We start from the raw sequence: 14,908 nt of genomic DNA, 5'->3' as shown, positions 1-14,908 counted from the left end.
TGGTTTCCAACCTTGAATAACAAGTAATTTTGGGGCCTATAACTTACTTTTCTGGCCAAAAAAATTTTTTTGAATGAAAAAAAAAAAAAAAATTTTTTTTTTTAGAATATTTTTTATGTCGACATGTCGGGATACGTGCCGACGTCGACATTATGTCGACATAAGGCATGTCGACGACAGCACTAATGGGTAGGGACTAGAAAAGTTAGAAAAGAGCCTGGTTTTGGTTCCAAGTTATAAATTTATATGTTTTACAAACAAAAATATATGTTTCCAATTGCTAAAACTGATGAAAACACTGATCTTGTACTTTAAAAATAATGAATTATTTTGGCATTTTTGAAAATTTGACGCGGGTGATTTTGGTGTTCAAAAAGTGACGCGGTCGGGGGACGATAAACTCGGAATCGACTTAAAATTGTCGGGTCTTGAGCTCAAATTTGGAAATATTTTGAATTTGTTAGCTCCAAAGCCTATAATTTGGCCCAACTTTAGTTCACAGACCTCCACAAAAATGTTGAAATTTCCGTTCATCAAGCCCCTATTTTGCCCCCAAATCAGTTCTTATACTTATAGTTCCCAAAGTTCGGCGCCGCACACCCCTACCAAAATTTAACTTGAGTGCCCCAGAGTATTATTATTATTCATGTACATTCTAGACTTGCGTAGTACAAAGCAGTCATGTCAAAACAATGAATATGATTAAAATCCATTTAACCAATTAAAGATATAACTGAAAGCAATCTTGCTTTTTGATTGTAGGCTTACTTTTATTTACAAACTGAATTTATTTGCATAAAACTACTTAAATTAATCATGTGATGTGATCATTGATCAAGCATAAGAAGTTTACAATGAACGAAAATAAAAGACCTAAAAAGACCTTGCCGGACTCGAGGAGGACTCAAAGCTGATTCCCCGAGTCCTTGGGGTCCGAGTCCGAGTCCAAGTCCTTTATAACTTCCGAGTCCAACACTGGTAGGGATTAAAAACTGTCAAGTAGAACCATGTGCTTCTTTTGTCCAATTTGCTATCAAGATTTCATATGGAAACAGTTCAGTCCCAGAACACGATCATGTCAGAAATTAATATTTTGTTCTGGGACTGATTATTCGGACTAGATTATATATACATGCACCATTAATAGCATGCATGCATGTAGTACATGTATGGTCATGGCTGCAAAATTTTGCACCACTTTCGACTACCACAATTATACTATAAAATATCACCTGCTCCGGTCTCTTGTCACGCTTAACCAGTTAAAAATTGAAAAACATGTAAGTAATATAACCAAAATATAGTATCAAAACTTACCCTAGTTACAAGTAAAAGCTAGAATTTGCCTCAAAATGTTCGGATAGAAATCCGCGTTCTCCCTGGTTTCTTGTTTTTGTTGTCATCAATTTGATGCATGGAAAATAGTAATCGCCTATTTTGCATAAATAATTGGGAGTCATAACGAGGCTGAAAAGTTTGTGAAGACTCGTCGATTGTTGGAGGAGGGGGAGTCGCAAACTTATAACGTTTGTGCCAGGGAAAAGAGGGAAAGGAAAGCTGCGAAAACAAAATTGATGGATCAAATTGAGAAAGTTAAAATTCAGTTGAATGATGATGATTCATTATCCAACCACCTGGATGAGCTTGAGTCTGAGCTTAATAAAATTTTAGATCTTGAAACTAAAGGTTTGATGATCCGTTCGCGTTCTCCTTGGATGGAGCATGGTGAGAAAAGCTCTAAATAATTTAGAGAAAAGATCTTCTGATAGAAAAAATATTCACAGGCTTAAGCTTGATGATGATTCCATCATTTCTTGTAATGTTATGGATGAAATCCATTCCTTTTCCAGGCACTCTACTCCTGTCAGAACAATCTTGAATGGTAATGCTAATGAGTTTCTTGATAATATTGATATTAGTGAGGAAAGTAAACAATTCCTTGATCAGCCATTTTCTAAATCTGAATTGTATAATAGGCCTACTTTTGTTTCTATAAGTAAAAACAAAACACCGGGATTTGATGTTAGAATTTTACATTGTGTTTTGGCCCGATATTTCTCAGTGATATGTTGATGAATTCGTAAAATTATTCTATGAATAATGGTCTCATGTCACTGTCTCAAAGAAATGGTATTATTACTTTGCTTCCTAAGAAAGACAAGGACCATTTATGTGTATAAAAATTATAGGCCTATTTCTTTGTTGACACTTTGGAATAAGAGGAGATACCAAATCTTGGATTGAGGGCTTAACGCCAGCAAAGTGTCGTCATTGATGGACAGGCATCCCCAAGTTCACCTGTAATTTCAGGAGTACCCCAGGGGACTGTCCTTGGTCCCATATTGTTCCTAGCCTATATTAATGATATCCCGGAGGGAGAAACATCTGAAGTGAGACTCTTCGCAGATGATCTGATTTTGTACAGAGCTATCAGTTCCCCTGAGGACTGTGATATTTTACAAGAAGAAGAAGACATCAACTCTCTTTGTAACTGGGAAGAAACTTGGCAGATGAAGTTCAATATATCCAAGTGTTTCATCATGCACGTGACACATCAAAGAAGTTTCATTCCACATCAGTATCGCATGGGAACTTCTACTCTCCAAACTGTAGATCACCATCCCTACTTGGGGGGTCGAGATATCCAGCAACTTATCTTGGGCTAAACACATAAATCAGACTGTCAACAAAGCAAACAGCGTTCTGGGCTTATGAAAAGAAACCTTTGGAACTGTTCCCCTCGCACTAAAGAGATTGCTTATAAAACCCTGGTGAGACCGAGGCTAGAATATTGCAGCCCAATCTGGGATCCGTACCAGAAAATTCATCAGGATAATTTAGAAAAAGTCCAGAGGAGGGCCGTTAGATTTGTAAAGTATAGACGCACCAGCAGTGTCACGGACATGCTTCATGATCTGAAATGGGACACACTTCAAGACAGACATGACAGAAGGGAAAAGGCTCGCCTCATAACTAGCCTATATACAAAGAAACTCACAAGTTTACACCATCGAACATCAGTCATCTCCTGACCAAGAACACTACAGCCAGACGCCCTACTCGTCAAACTCATGAACTTAACTATAACGTCATACGCCCCAACAAAGACTGCTATAAATTCTCACTTTATCCATGGACAATATACCAAAATGGAACTCGCTGCCATCTACCACCAACATAGCTCCTGCATGATGTGGCCTCTTTCAAGAACTTGATCGGCGGTAAGGAAATTGAAATCGAGAAGAAAATTTAATAAGTTATCAGCGAATCGATGCATAATCTGTACGCTGATACATTTAGAGCTTAATAAAAAAAAACAGAATATAATTCATTTAGCAGAACTTGCAATAGTTGAAAAGTTGGAAAAAAAGACAATTAATTTTGGTTGAAAAAAATCGATGAGGCCCAAAAAGTTGAAAAAGCCGACTTTTAATGGTTACAATATTTTGAACTGGCGTCCAGCTAAAACACGAGTTTGGAGGGTATGTTGGTGTTGATGTTTCATGTGTATTGCTATCTACTGAAGATAGCATTTAGAGCTTAATAAAAAAACCAGAATATAATTCATTTAGCAAAACTTGCAATAGTTGAAAAGTTGAAAAAAAATCGATGAGGCCCAAAAAGTTGAAAAGGCCAACTTTTGGTTAAAATACTATTTGAAAAGATGACAAGCCCAATTTTCTGAACGGCCGCCCAGGCTGAAACAAGAGTTAGGAAGGTCTGTTGGTATACGTTGATGTTTCATGTTTTTTTATCTACTGATGATAGCATTTAGAGCTTAATAAAAAATTCAGAATATAATTCATCAGAACTTTTAATAGTTGAAAAGTTGAAAAAAAAAACCATTTCTGGTGTTGAAAAAAAAAGTCGAGAAAGACGAGTTTTATTAACAGCTTTGAAAACTTGACAAGTCAAAACAGCGTATTTTTCAAAACGGGCGCCCAGCTGAAACAAGAGTTATGCCTAAAAATTGTTTGATTGACGTAACATAAAAAATAAGGTAGGTAGAGCTGTTTTTAGATTAATTTCTTTTAATTCTTTTTTTAACGTGTTTTTTTTTTTTTTTTCAAAAAAAAAAGTCAGGGTCAAGCTTATTTTAGGGTAGGTTGGTTTACGACAGACTCAAATTTTTTTAAGGTTTTTTTTCTTTTGTTGTTGTTGTTTTGTTTCGTCGCCTTATTGTGTAACGTTCTCGTAGCCTACACCTGCTATATATGACTTATTATATCATATTCTGCGTAAAATATTATCAATTCCGAGACTTAGTTTCATCATTAAAAATCACGTGATACCGCGTCTTTGTTTGTGATGTGATATTCGCGGGACAGACTCGATTTCATTTTCATTCGGTGTATAATTGACAACGATGTGGATGGTGATAAATCCCAGGCTTGTGATAAATCTTGACTGTCCATGAACCAACGCGGCTGAATTGATGCCAAATTTTGTTCATCTATAAATAACGTCGCTATTCACAGGTGAGAAATTTTCTTGTGTTTCTTGGTTGTTGTTTTTTATTACTGGGAAAGAAGAATTAGATAGATATGTTTAGATGTATTTAGGCCTATGCCTTATATTCTCGTTGATCACAAAGTATACTCGGCCATCAATCAAAGTGAATCAAGTTACAATGGATTTCAATGAATCCACAAATCATAATTACATAATGATGTATTCAATTTGAACCAACAAACATTTTGCTTTGAAATTGTTTCATTTCAGTTGTTTTGAGCATACACGGCATCTGACCTCGAGCTTCGATTTCAAGCAGGAATTTCAAGTGAACCAACAACTATATGGCCGGCATTTATCACTCAAGACTCATCCATCAAGCAGCCATCAAACTTGGAACCGAAACTTCTCGTAATCCTCCAAAAGGGAGCGTTGAAAACATTTCAAAGTGAAGATCAAGACTGCGAAAGTAGATGCAGAAGAATAAGGTAGGTCTATCTCATCATCGTTATTGTTGTCATCATCATCATAAATCATTATCATCATCATCATCATCAACATCATCATCATCATTATCATTATCATTATCATTATCATTATCATTATCATTATCATTATCATTATCATCATCATCATCATCATCATCATCATCATCATCATCATCATCATCATCATCACCATCATCATCATCATCATCATCATCATCATCATCATTATCATTATCATTATCATTATCATTATCATTATCATTATCATTATCATCATCATCATCATCATCATCATCATCATCATCATCATTATCATCATCATTATCATCATCATCGCCAATAATCATTATCATCGTCATATTCATTAGCATCATCGTTAATTGCTATGCCATCTCAATTATGTAAATAATGCAATTACAGTTCCATTATAACTTGTATAGGTCAATTTCAGTCATATGTTCTCAAATCCGGGGGGAGGGCACTCAACTTTAAAAGTGACGGGTATGTGCCTACTACTGTTGCAAAGTAGGGCCTATATTGGTACCGTACAAAACGTTCTTAAAAAAAGGGGGAGGGGGCATAGAGCACAAACAAAATGAAAAAAAGGTCATTGGGTATAATATTTTGAAAAAAAGGGGTCACTGGGTATTAAGTTTCAAAAAAGGTGTCATCGAGTAGAAAATGTGCAAAAAAATTGAGCAAAAATCTATTTTTTTTTTAAATATCCCAAATTTACAATACAAAATGCTGAAATTTGAAAGTTTCAGCATTACAGTATTTTGGCATCGGGTATATTATATTTAAAGAAAGGGGCCTATTGACAGCACATACCATCACTTTTAAAGTTGAGTGCACCCCCCCCTGTGTTGTAATTTAACAACGAAGTGTCATCAGCTTTCATTGTCACACCATACCATGGGTCACAAACCCAAACAAATACCTCGCCTTTCTTTGGTTGAAACTTAAAGGCTTGAACTCAAATTTGTGAGTGTTTATAGCGCATTATACACCCAAGTTCCCACAATTTTATGGGCATCAACAAATATGAATTGGACCTAATAAAAATATCAACTACATTATAACTCCACATGTAATTAATTATTTTTAATATTTTCGAGTATAATGTGCAAAATTAATGAGTACACAAGAAAATATGAAATGGCTGATTTCTGAATGATGATCTTGAATGAAGAATGAATATTATTTGCAATACACAGCAAAAACAGTATCTAAAGATTGAACACTTTTTAATCCTCGATTTGTAAACACGTTGAAGAGCAGAGTAATGGAAGAGAACATGGCCCTTTTCCGACTTCATTATTTCCGAAGTTTAAGTCCAAAGTATATAAAACTATACATTTTTGGAATGGAGAGACAAGTCGAGGAAGCCTATGGTAACGTCAGATTTAAACAACAATGTTTAGTTTTTGAACAAAATCACAAAAATACACTTTTTTTGCCCAAAGTGTTTTGTGACGACACACCAAAAATCAGGTAGGATAAAAAAGTTCAGTAAGCTTTCCATGAGTTCGATCCAACCCAAAATTTCACATAATGGTGTATATTTTTGTTAAAAACAAATTTTGAAAAAATGAGAAAACTTTCCCTGGACTTTGATGTGCTCTAAAACATTTACCTAAAAATTTACGTTTTGCTTGCATATTTCTCGAGTTATCTTGTCACAAAATTCGTGCATTGTTGTGTGAAAAATCGTCGTTTTAGTAAAAAACAAAAATGTCAAAATTATGCTCAAAATATTCACGCTTGTAAAAGCTGCAAGCTGCATCTGGTACATGGTCTCAAGCTATAGTTGCATTCTTTTGCACCAATGAATCCAAAATGCCTGCTTTTGTTTGCAAACATTTTGTCAAATATTTTGTCAACACTTTAAAAAAATAACAATGTTAAAATATTTTGTAGTACAATTTCAAAAATGTTTTTGAATGTTATGAAAAGTTTTATACCATTATGTAACCCGACATCGTCTGAACTTTATCAAAAGTTGGTGAGGTAGGCCCTTATTATTTGTTATTTTGATACACAGTAACCATTCATCATGTTCATATCTGTGTCAACATTATCAAAAAATCATAGAAACTGATTTCTCCAAAGCACTATAGCCTGAATAACGTGTTTGCAATATGATAACCAATAACTTCTGTACATGTTTTTGCTTCACAACAATTTTGGAAACAAAGTAAAAGAGCAAAAGAAAATTAACAAAAATATTTGAAAATCTACAAAAATCGGTGTGGACGGGGACGATATACATGTTACTTATTTTGGTCTAAAGTATATACAAGTAAGCATATTTAGAATGGCAAAGACTTGAAAAAGTCATCTGTGAGGTTGAAATTTGGGCCAAAATGCTCAGTTTTGGCCCAAAATCCCTTAAAAAAGGTTTTCGGCTCACTTCGTTTTCATTCAAGGTAACAAATAAATTCTTGGGCCAATTTTTTTTTCATTAATTTTTAAAAACTAGATAAAAATATCAAGGAACCGTTTTTTTTAATTTTTTTTAATTATGACCAACTTCATCAAAAAATATTCGAAATTTGGGCGAAAATCAGGCTTTTTATGATTTTTTTGAAAATTAAGCATTTTTGGTTAACTTTTCAAAGCACGCGAATTATTACTTTAGCAGCAGTAGATAGCAAAATGTTTGAATCATTATTATCAGCATTAGATATGTTAGATAGTAAAGTACTTAAAATATTACTTGCAGTAGATAGCAAAAATGCTTGAATATTACTATCAATAGATACCAAAATATTTGGTTACTATCAGCAGTAGATAGCGAAAATGCTTGAATATTCCGCAGTATAGATTTTAAAAAAGTTTGACTTATTAGGCAAAAAGGTCTTTGTTTGCCCAGACACGACCGACCCAAAAATAAAAAAACATCAAACACTTTTTTTACAATAATTTAAAAATAAAGAAAATAATGGTTTTTTTTATAAAAATGCCAAATGACACCTGAAAATTAATATTCCTGGCAATCACAGCTTTCATTTTTCCCATTTAGCCCTACCCAACAATATTTTACCATCAACATCAAGAATCAAGCATGTGACTAGTATATCTGGGATTTTATACTACAGACTTCCAATGCGTCACCCTTCCAACAAGCATGTATTTATACTGAATTTATACTGAATCTGTATCAAGATTTTATTGCTGGAGATTAAACTTTATATATGGTAAGATTGAAATACAATTACAAAATGTGAGGCTGAATGTCTTATATTTTATCTTACTCACTTGCTGTTAGCACCTGGATAGATCTAAGACAAAAAAAAATCGACCTACCGACCCATTCCTTTCTACCCCATGTCTGTGCAAACAAAGACTTGTTTTGACCTATACTACCAGCAGTAGATAGCATAATATTTGAATATTACTATCAGCAGTAGATAACAAAATGTTTGAATATTACTCTCAGCAGAAGATAGCAAAAATGCTTGAATATTACTATCAGCAATAAATGAATTCTTACTATCAGCAGTAGAAAATAAAATGTTTGAGTTATTACTGTCAGCAGTAGATAGCAAAATGTTTGAATTATTACTATCAGCAGTAGATAACAAAATGTTTGAATTATTACTATCAGCAGCAGATAGCAAAAATGCTTTAAATATTACTAACAAAATGTTTGAATTATTACTATCAGCAGTAGATAGCAAAAATGCTTTAATATTACTATTAGCAGACTTAGATAACAACATGTTTGGATTATTACTATTAGCAGTAGATAGCAAAAAATGCTTGAATATTTATATTACTAACGAAATGTTTGAATTATTACTATCAGTGGTAGATAGCAAAATGTTTGAACTATTACTGTCATCAGTAGACAACAAAATGTTTGAATTATTACTGTCCGCACTAGATAATAAAATATTTGAATTATTATTATCAGCAGTAGAAAACAAAATTTTTGATTAATTACTGTCAGCAGTAGATAGCAAAAATGCTTGAATATTACTCTCAACAGTAGATAACGAAAAGCTCGAATACCGTAAAACGCACATGAGTTCCTTTGCCTTAGGATAAATTTTGCGAACAAATAGAGAGCTTCCCCCTCTGAAAATTCAAACAAGAATTTAAAAAAGTAGATAGCAAAAATATGTGAATATTACTATCAGCAGTAGATAGCAAAATGTTTGAATTATAACTGTCAAAGCAGATAGCAAAAATGCTTAAATATTACTAACAAAATGTTAGAATTATTACTATAAGCAGTAGATAACAAAATGTTGGAATTATTACTGTCAGCAGTAGATAGCAAAAATGCTTTAATATTACTGTCAGCAGTAGATAACAAAATGTTGGAATTATACTATCAGCAGTAGATAACAAAATGTTTGAATTATTACTGTCAGCAGTAGATAGCAAAAATGCTTTAATATTACTGTCAGCAGTAGATAACAAAATGTTTGAATTACTACTGTCAAAAGTAGATAGCAAAAATGCTTTAAATATTACTAACAAAATGTTTGAATTATTACTATCAGCAGTAGATAGCATAATATTACTATTAGCAGACTTAGATAACAAAATGTTTGGATTATTACTATCAGCAGTAGATAGCAAAAAATGCTTGAATATTTATATTACTAACAAAATGTTTGAATTTGTACTATCAGCAGTAGATAGCAAAAATGTTTGAATTATTATTATCAGCAGTAGATAACAAAATGTTTGAATTATTATTATCAGCAGTAGAAAACAAAATGTTTGAATTATTACTGTCAGCAGTAGAGAGCAAAATGTTTGAATTATTACTATCAGCAGTAGATAACAAAATGTTTGAATTATTACTATCAGCAGTAGATAACAAAATGTTTGATTAATTACTGTCAGCAGTAGATAATAAAATGTTTGAATTATTACTGTCAGCAGTAGATAGAAAAAATTCTTGAATATTACTCTCGACAGTAGATAACGAAAATGTTTAATGTTTAATATTACTATTAGCAGACTTAGATAACAAAATGTTTGGATTGTTCTTATCAGCAGTAGATAGCAAAAAATGCTTGAATATTACTATCAGCAGTAGATAGCAAAAAATGCTTGAATATTTATATTACTAACGAAATGTTAGAATTATTACTATCAGCAGTAGATAACAAAATGTTTGAATTATTACTATCAGCAGTAGATAACAAAATGTTTGAATTATTACTGTCAGCAGTAGATAGCAAAAATGCTCAGCAGTAGATAACAAGATGTTTGAATTATTACTATCAGCAGTAGATAGCAAAATTGCTTGAATATTACTATCAGCAGTAGATAACAAAATGTTTGAATCATTACTGTCCGCAGTAGATAATAAAATGTTTGAATTATTACTATCAGCAGTAGATAACAAAATGTTGGAATTATTACTATCAGCAGTAGATAACAAGATGCTTGAATTATTACTATCAGCAGTAGATAACAAAATGTTTGAATTATTACTATCAGCAGTAGATAACAAAATGTTGGAATTATTACTATCAGCAGTAGATAACAAGATGCTTGAATATTACTATCAGCAGTAGATAACAAAATGTTTGAATTATTACTGTCAGCAGTAGATAGCAAAAATGTTTGAATTATTACTGTCAGCAGTAGATAACAAAATGTTGGAATTATTACTATCAGCAGTAGATAACAAGATGCTTGAATTATTACTATCAGCAGTAGATAACAAAATGTTTGAATTATTACTATCAGCAGTAGATAACAAAATGTTGGAATTATTACTATCAGCAGTAGATAACAAGATGCTTGAATATTACTATCAGCAGTAGATAACAAAATGTTTGAATTATTACTGTCAGCAGTAGATAGCAAAAATGTTTGAATTATTACTGTCAGCAGTAGATAACAAAATGTTGGAATTATTACTATCAGCAGTAGATAACAAGATGCTTGAATATTACTATCAGCAGTAGATAACAAAATGTTTGAATTATTACTGTCAGCAGTAGATAGCAAAAATGTTTGAATTATTACTATCAGCAGTAGATAACAAAATGTTTGAATTATTACTATCAGCAGTAGATAACAAAATGTTTGAATTATTACTATCAGCAGTAGATAACAAAATGTTGGAATTATTACTATCAGCAGTAGATAACACGATGCTTGAATATTACTATCAGCAGTAGATAACAAAATGTTTGAATTATTACTGTCAGCAGTAGATAGCAAAAATGTTTGAATTATTACTATCAGCAGTAGATAACAAAATGTTTGAATTATTACTATCAGCAGTAGATAACAAAATGTTTGAATTATTACTATCAGCAGTAGATAACAAAATGTTGGAATTATTACTATCAGCAGTAGATAACAAAATGTTTGAATTATTACTATCAGCAGTAGATAACAAAATGTTTGAATTATTACTATCAGCAGTAGATAACAAAATGTTGGAATTATTACTATCAGCAGTAGATAACAAAATGTTTGAATTATTACTATCAGCAGTAGATAACAAAATGTTGGAATTATTACTATCAGCAGTAGATAACAAAATGTTTGAATTATTACTGTCAGCAGTAGATAGCAAAAATGCTTGAATATTAATATCAACAGTATAGATAACGAAAAGCTCGAATACCATAGAGCGCATATGGGCTTCTTTGCCTTAGGACATATTTCACGTAGACATGGAGAACTTCCTCCTCTGAAAATTCCAACAAGAATTAAGGGTACGTACCCTTATTGGCTGGTGGGAATTTTACGGGAGGGCACATTTAGTTTCCCAGCAAACACAAAACGTTTTCGACATCATTCGCAAAAGGTTTGAAAAGGTTGTCAGAAAACGTTTAAATGTCGGGTTATATAAAGGGTACATTAATGGTATAAAACGTTTTCATAACATTAAATAACATTTGTTGGTAATTTACTGCACATCAAACACAAATGTTTTACAGAAAACATTTAAATGTCGGGTTATATAAAGGGTATAAAAACGTTTTAATAACATTCCAAAAACATTTTTGAAAACTTGGTACAAATCATTCTAATCAGAATGTTATTTTGGGGTTGAAAAAAATATTATGCAAAAAATGTTTGCCTAAAATATTTACAATAACGTTTTTAAAATGTTTTCACGACCTTTATATAACCCGACATTTAAATGTTATTAAAACGTTTTGTAAAAAAACATTTTAAGAACATTTCTGTGTTTGCTGGGTACAAATATTTTAACATAATGTTTTTTAAGTGTTGACAAAATATTTGGCCAAAAATGTTTGCAAAAATAGTTTACAATGACATTTCGAAAACATTTTAAAAATATTGTTGTAGTGTGTTTTCATACAAAACGTTTTAAAACGATTTCATGACCTTTATATAACCCGACATTTTAATGTTATTAAAACATTTTTACCTAAACCAAAACCCAAAATATAACTTATTTAAAACGTTCTAAAAACGTTTTTGTGTTTGCTGGGTTGTTCTTTAAATTAAATTCCAGTTATGTGTTAAAAAGACAAAACTATTTGAATTATTACCAGCAGATAGCAAAACTGCTTCAATTATAACAGCAGTAGATATTTAAAAGGGCATTTCGTGATCCACAGCATCATCCCCCCTCCCCACACTTTTCTCAAAAAAAGTTTTTTATATCACTGGAAACCTCTGGCTACATAATGTTTATGTACAAATAATTTTTAGGCGTTTAACAAAGATATCGTAACATTTGAATATCGTTCTGGTATACCAGAACGAAATTACAACACATTGTCTATGGAGCAGTCTACATGTACAATCGGAATCAACTGAAATTTTGGGAACTAGCTTTATTCGTGGATATCTACTGAAAATGTCATAAAAAGAGTATGATAGGATTACGAAATACTCAATTTAAGTGATTGAATTATTATAATATATTCTTGTTCATTGATTGGTTAAAAGTGGATCTTATGACCAAAAACTTATGACCAAAAATAGTTTTACACTCAGTGCACGTGCAGTAGGCCTAGACCTACACCCATCCGTAAATAGCACATCATGTAAGCCGTAAAATAGTCTTTACAATGTAGGCCTATGTCCTATTGAGCTCACCGAAGGACCGTATAGTTCAAGTTTAACCAGAACCTGGAATAAAGGCAGTATTATATAAATTTATTTTGCGTATACATCAATATACCGTAAACCGGGGTGACTTTGGACACTGGGGTGACTTTGGACAGGGTTGCTCAATTTAAATCATATGATTTTTTTCCCAAAAAATCATTGATTTTAATTTAAATCAATCAACTCTGTCCTATATGCCTGTCCAAAGTCACCCCAGTGTCTAAAGTCACCCCGGTTTACGGTACTTTAAAACATTATTTGTTCTCAAAACCATATACTTTCATTGTTTTTCTGAAACAGATCAACTGTAAAATCTCGTTTTGATGCGATTTGCGTTCACTTGTTATATTCATTTTTATCAAGTTAGTTCAATACCGTTCGGCTAATATGGAATAGAACAATCCATTCTAATATAAGGCCTCCTCCGACCGACCCAAAATTAGGGTCGACCCAAAATTAGGGTCGGCCCTTTAAATTTATTTTTTAATTTATAATTTTAATGGTTTTTTATTACTTTTTTCTGTGTCTAACTTTTGGCCAACAACATTTTCTTAAGAAGAAAATCATTACTGTAAACTCATTATAACATTTATAACTATCAATTCATGCATATCAATGTTTCCAATCAGCTGGGGGTATTATGCTTGTGAGTATGCAGTCGTTTTGTGTATCTTGTGTATTGAAGGTCTGAAGTGAAATATACAGGACTATAAATTACGACCCACCCACCCCAAAATCCCACTAGCAAGCAAACATTTTTTTCTTGGCCTAATTGTTGCAATTAGTCTATAACTTGACGTTCTTTATCATGTTTATATTGTTATTCATTTTTACAGTTAAAATGATTGTGAAGACTTCGGAATAACCTCAACGGCGGCTGTTCAAACCCAACTGCACTACCGTAGAATTCCGTCTAGAAGCATATATGCCTCTAAACGAAAGATATGAAAGGCCAATACCCTTCTCAAAAACATTGCAATAGATTGGTCTTACAAATATACATGTTTGTACAGCCGCCTTTATCAGTAATATACAGTTAGGACGCGGGACTACCGATTGTTATTGTTCTGCAAGGCTCACTCAGTCATTTAAGGCAATACAAACGATCGAATTTGGTATTCAAATGAACAAAATTTTGAGTTACACCTTTTCAGTGTAAAATTTTTTTTCTCGGCCAAATGAAATTGTTTTAGGTTTGGACAGTGGATTTTCCCAAGGACCTCATCCTAGGTAAATAAACAAACAAACAGACAAAATGGTTTTCATAATCATGGAATCCATAGCCCCTATAAATTGAAATTGCAATCACGGGAGCAAATTTCCAAAATTCACCTCATTTACCAGAATTGGGGATTTGGGCTACCAAATCGCTGGTCAGGCAATCCTGGTTTTCAATGGAAAAGGGACCTGGTTGACAACAATTGAAATATCGATTATTTCTGCTGGTTGTTCTCGAGATAAAGTACTGAGTTTGACATTTTCGGATCACGAAGGGAAAAAGGGTAAAATAAAAACGGAAATTCTGACAAAACTATAATATATAGACCCACACGATGTGCTTTACAGAGGTGGGAAATATCTTTCTTTAGCAAACTATATTAGTTTGAGACGCGAAAAAATGAATTCCGTAAAAAGCTCACGGGCGAACTAAAGGCCTATAAAAATCAAAAATATCACACTAAAAAATATGATGCTTGAAGTTTAACACCAGGATTTAAAAAAAAATGTATATCCAAGCACTATGTCTTTAACTGACATTACTGAAGAAAAAAAATATTGCTTTATATTTGACCGAGAAAATAAATTTCATAGCAAAAAGGTGTATCTCTGAATTGTGCTGATTTTAACATGTATCGATCGACTTTTAGCGCGACTATGCATTTCTAAAGAATTTG

The 14,908-nt window shown here is 32.5% G+C and overlaps 1 protein-coding gene and 1 long non-coding RNA gene across 2 annotated transcripts in view; one reads left to right on the top strand and one right to left on the bottom strand.

Annotated features, from left to right (window-relative positions):
- Positions 1-1,396, bottom strand: part of LOC140162889 (coiled-coil domain-containing protein 148-like) — a 38,221-nt gene extending 36,825 nt beyond the window's left edge. Inside the window, exon 1 of the mRNA XM_072186193.1 lies at positions 1,318-1,396. The gene's annotated coding sequence lies outside the window, so the exon portion shown is untranslated. The remainder of the gene's footprint in view (positions 1-1,317) is intronic.
- Positions 1,397-4,363: 2,967 nt separating this feature from the next.
- LOC140162290 (uncharacterized) lies at positions 4,364-14,043 on the top strand. The gene is made up of 3 exons (XR_011860224.1): positions 4,364-4,478; positions 4,723-4,940; positions 13,850-14,043. It is a non-coding gene; the product is annotated as an uncharacterized lncRNA (long non-coding RNA).
- Positions 14,044-14,908: the final 865 nt, after the last annotated feature.

The sequence above is a fragment of the Amphiura filiformis genome, chromosome 10 (assembly GCF_039555335.1).
Source record: "Amphiura filiformis chromosome 10, Afil_fr2py, whole genome shotgun sequence".
In the NCBI taxonomy this organism is placed as follows: domain Eukaryota; kingdom Metazoa; phylum Echinodermata; class Ophiuroidea; order Amphilepidida; family Amphiuridae; genus Amphiura; species Amphiura filiformis.
This window is presented reverse-complemented; position numbering and strand designations above follow the sequence as displayed.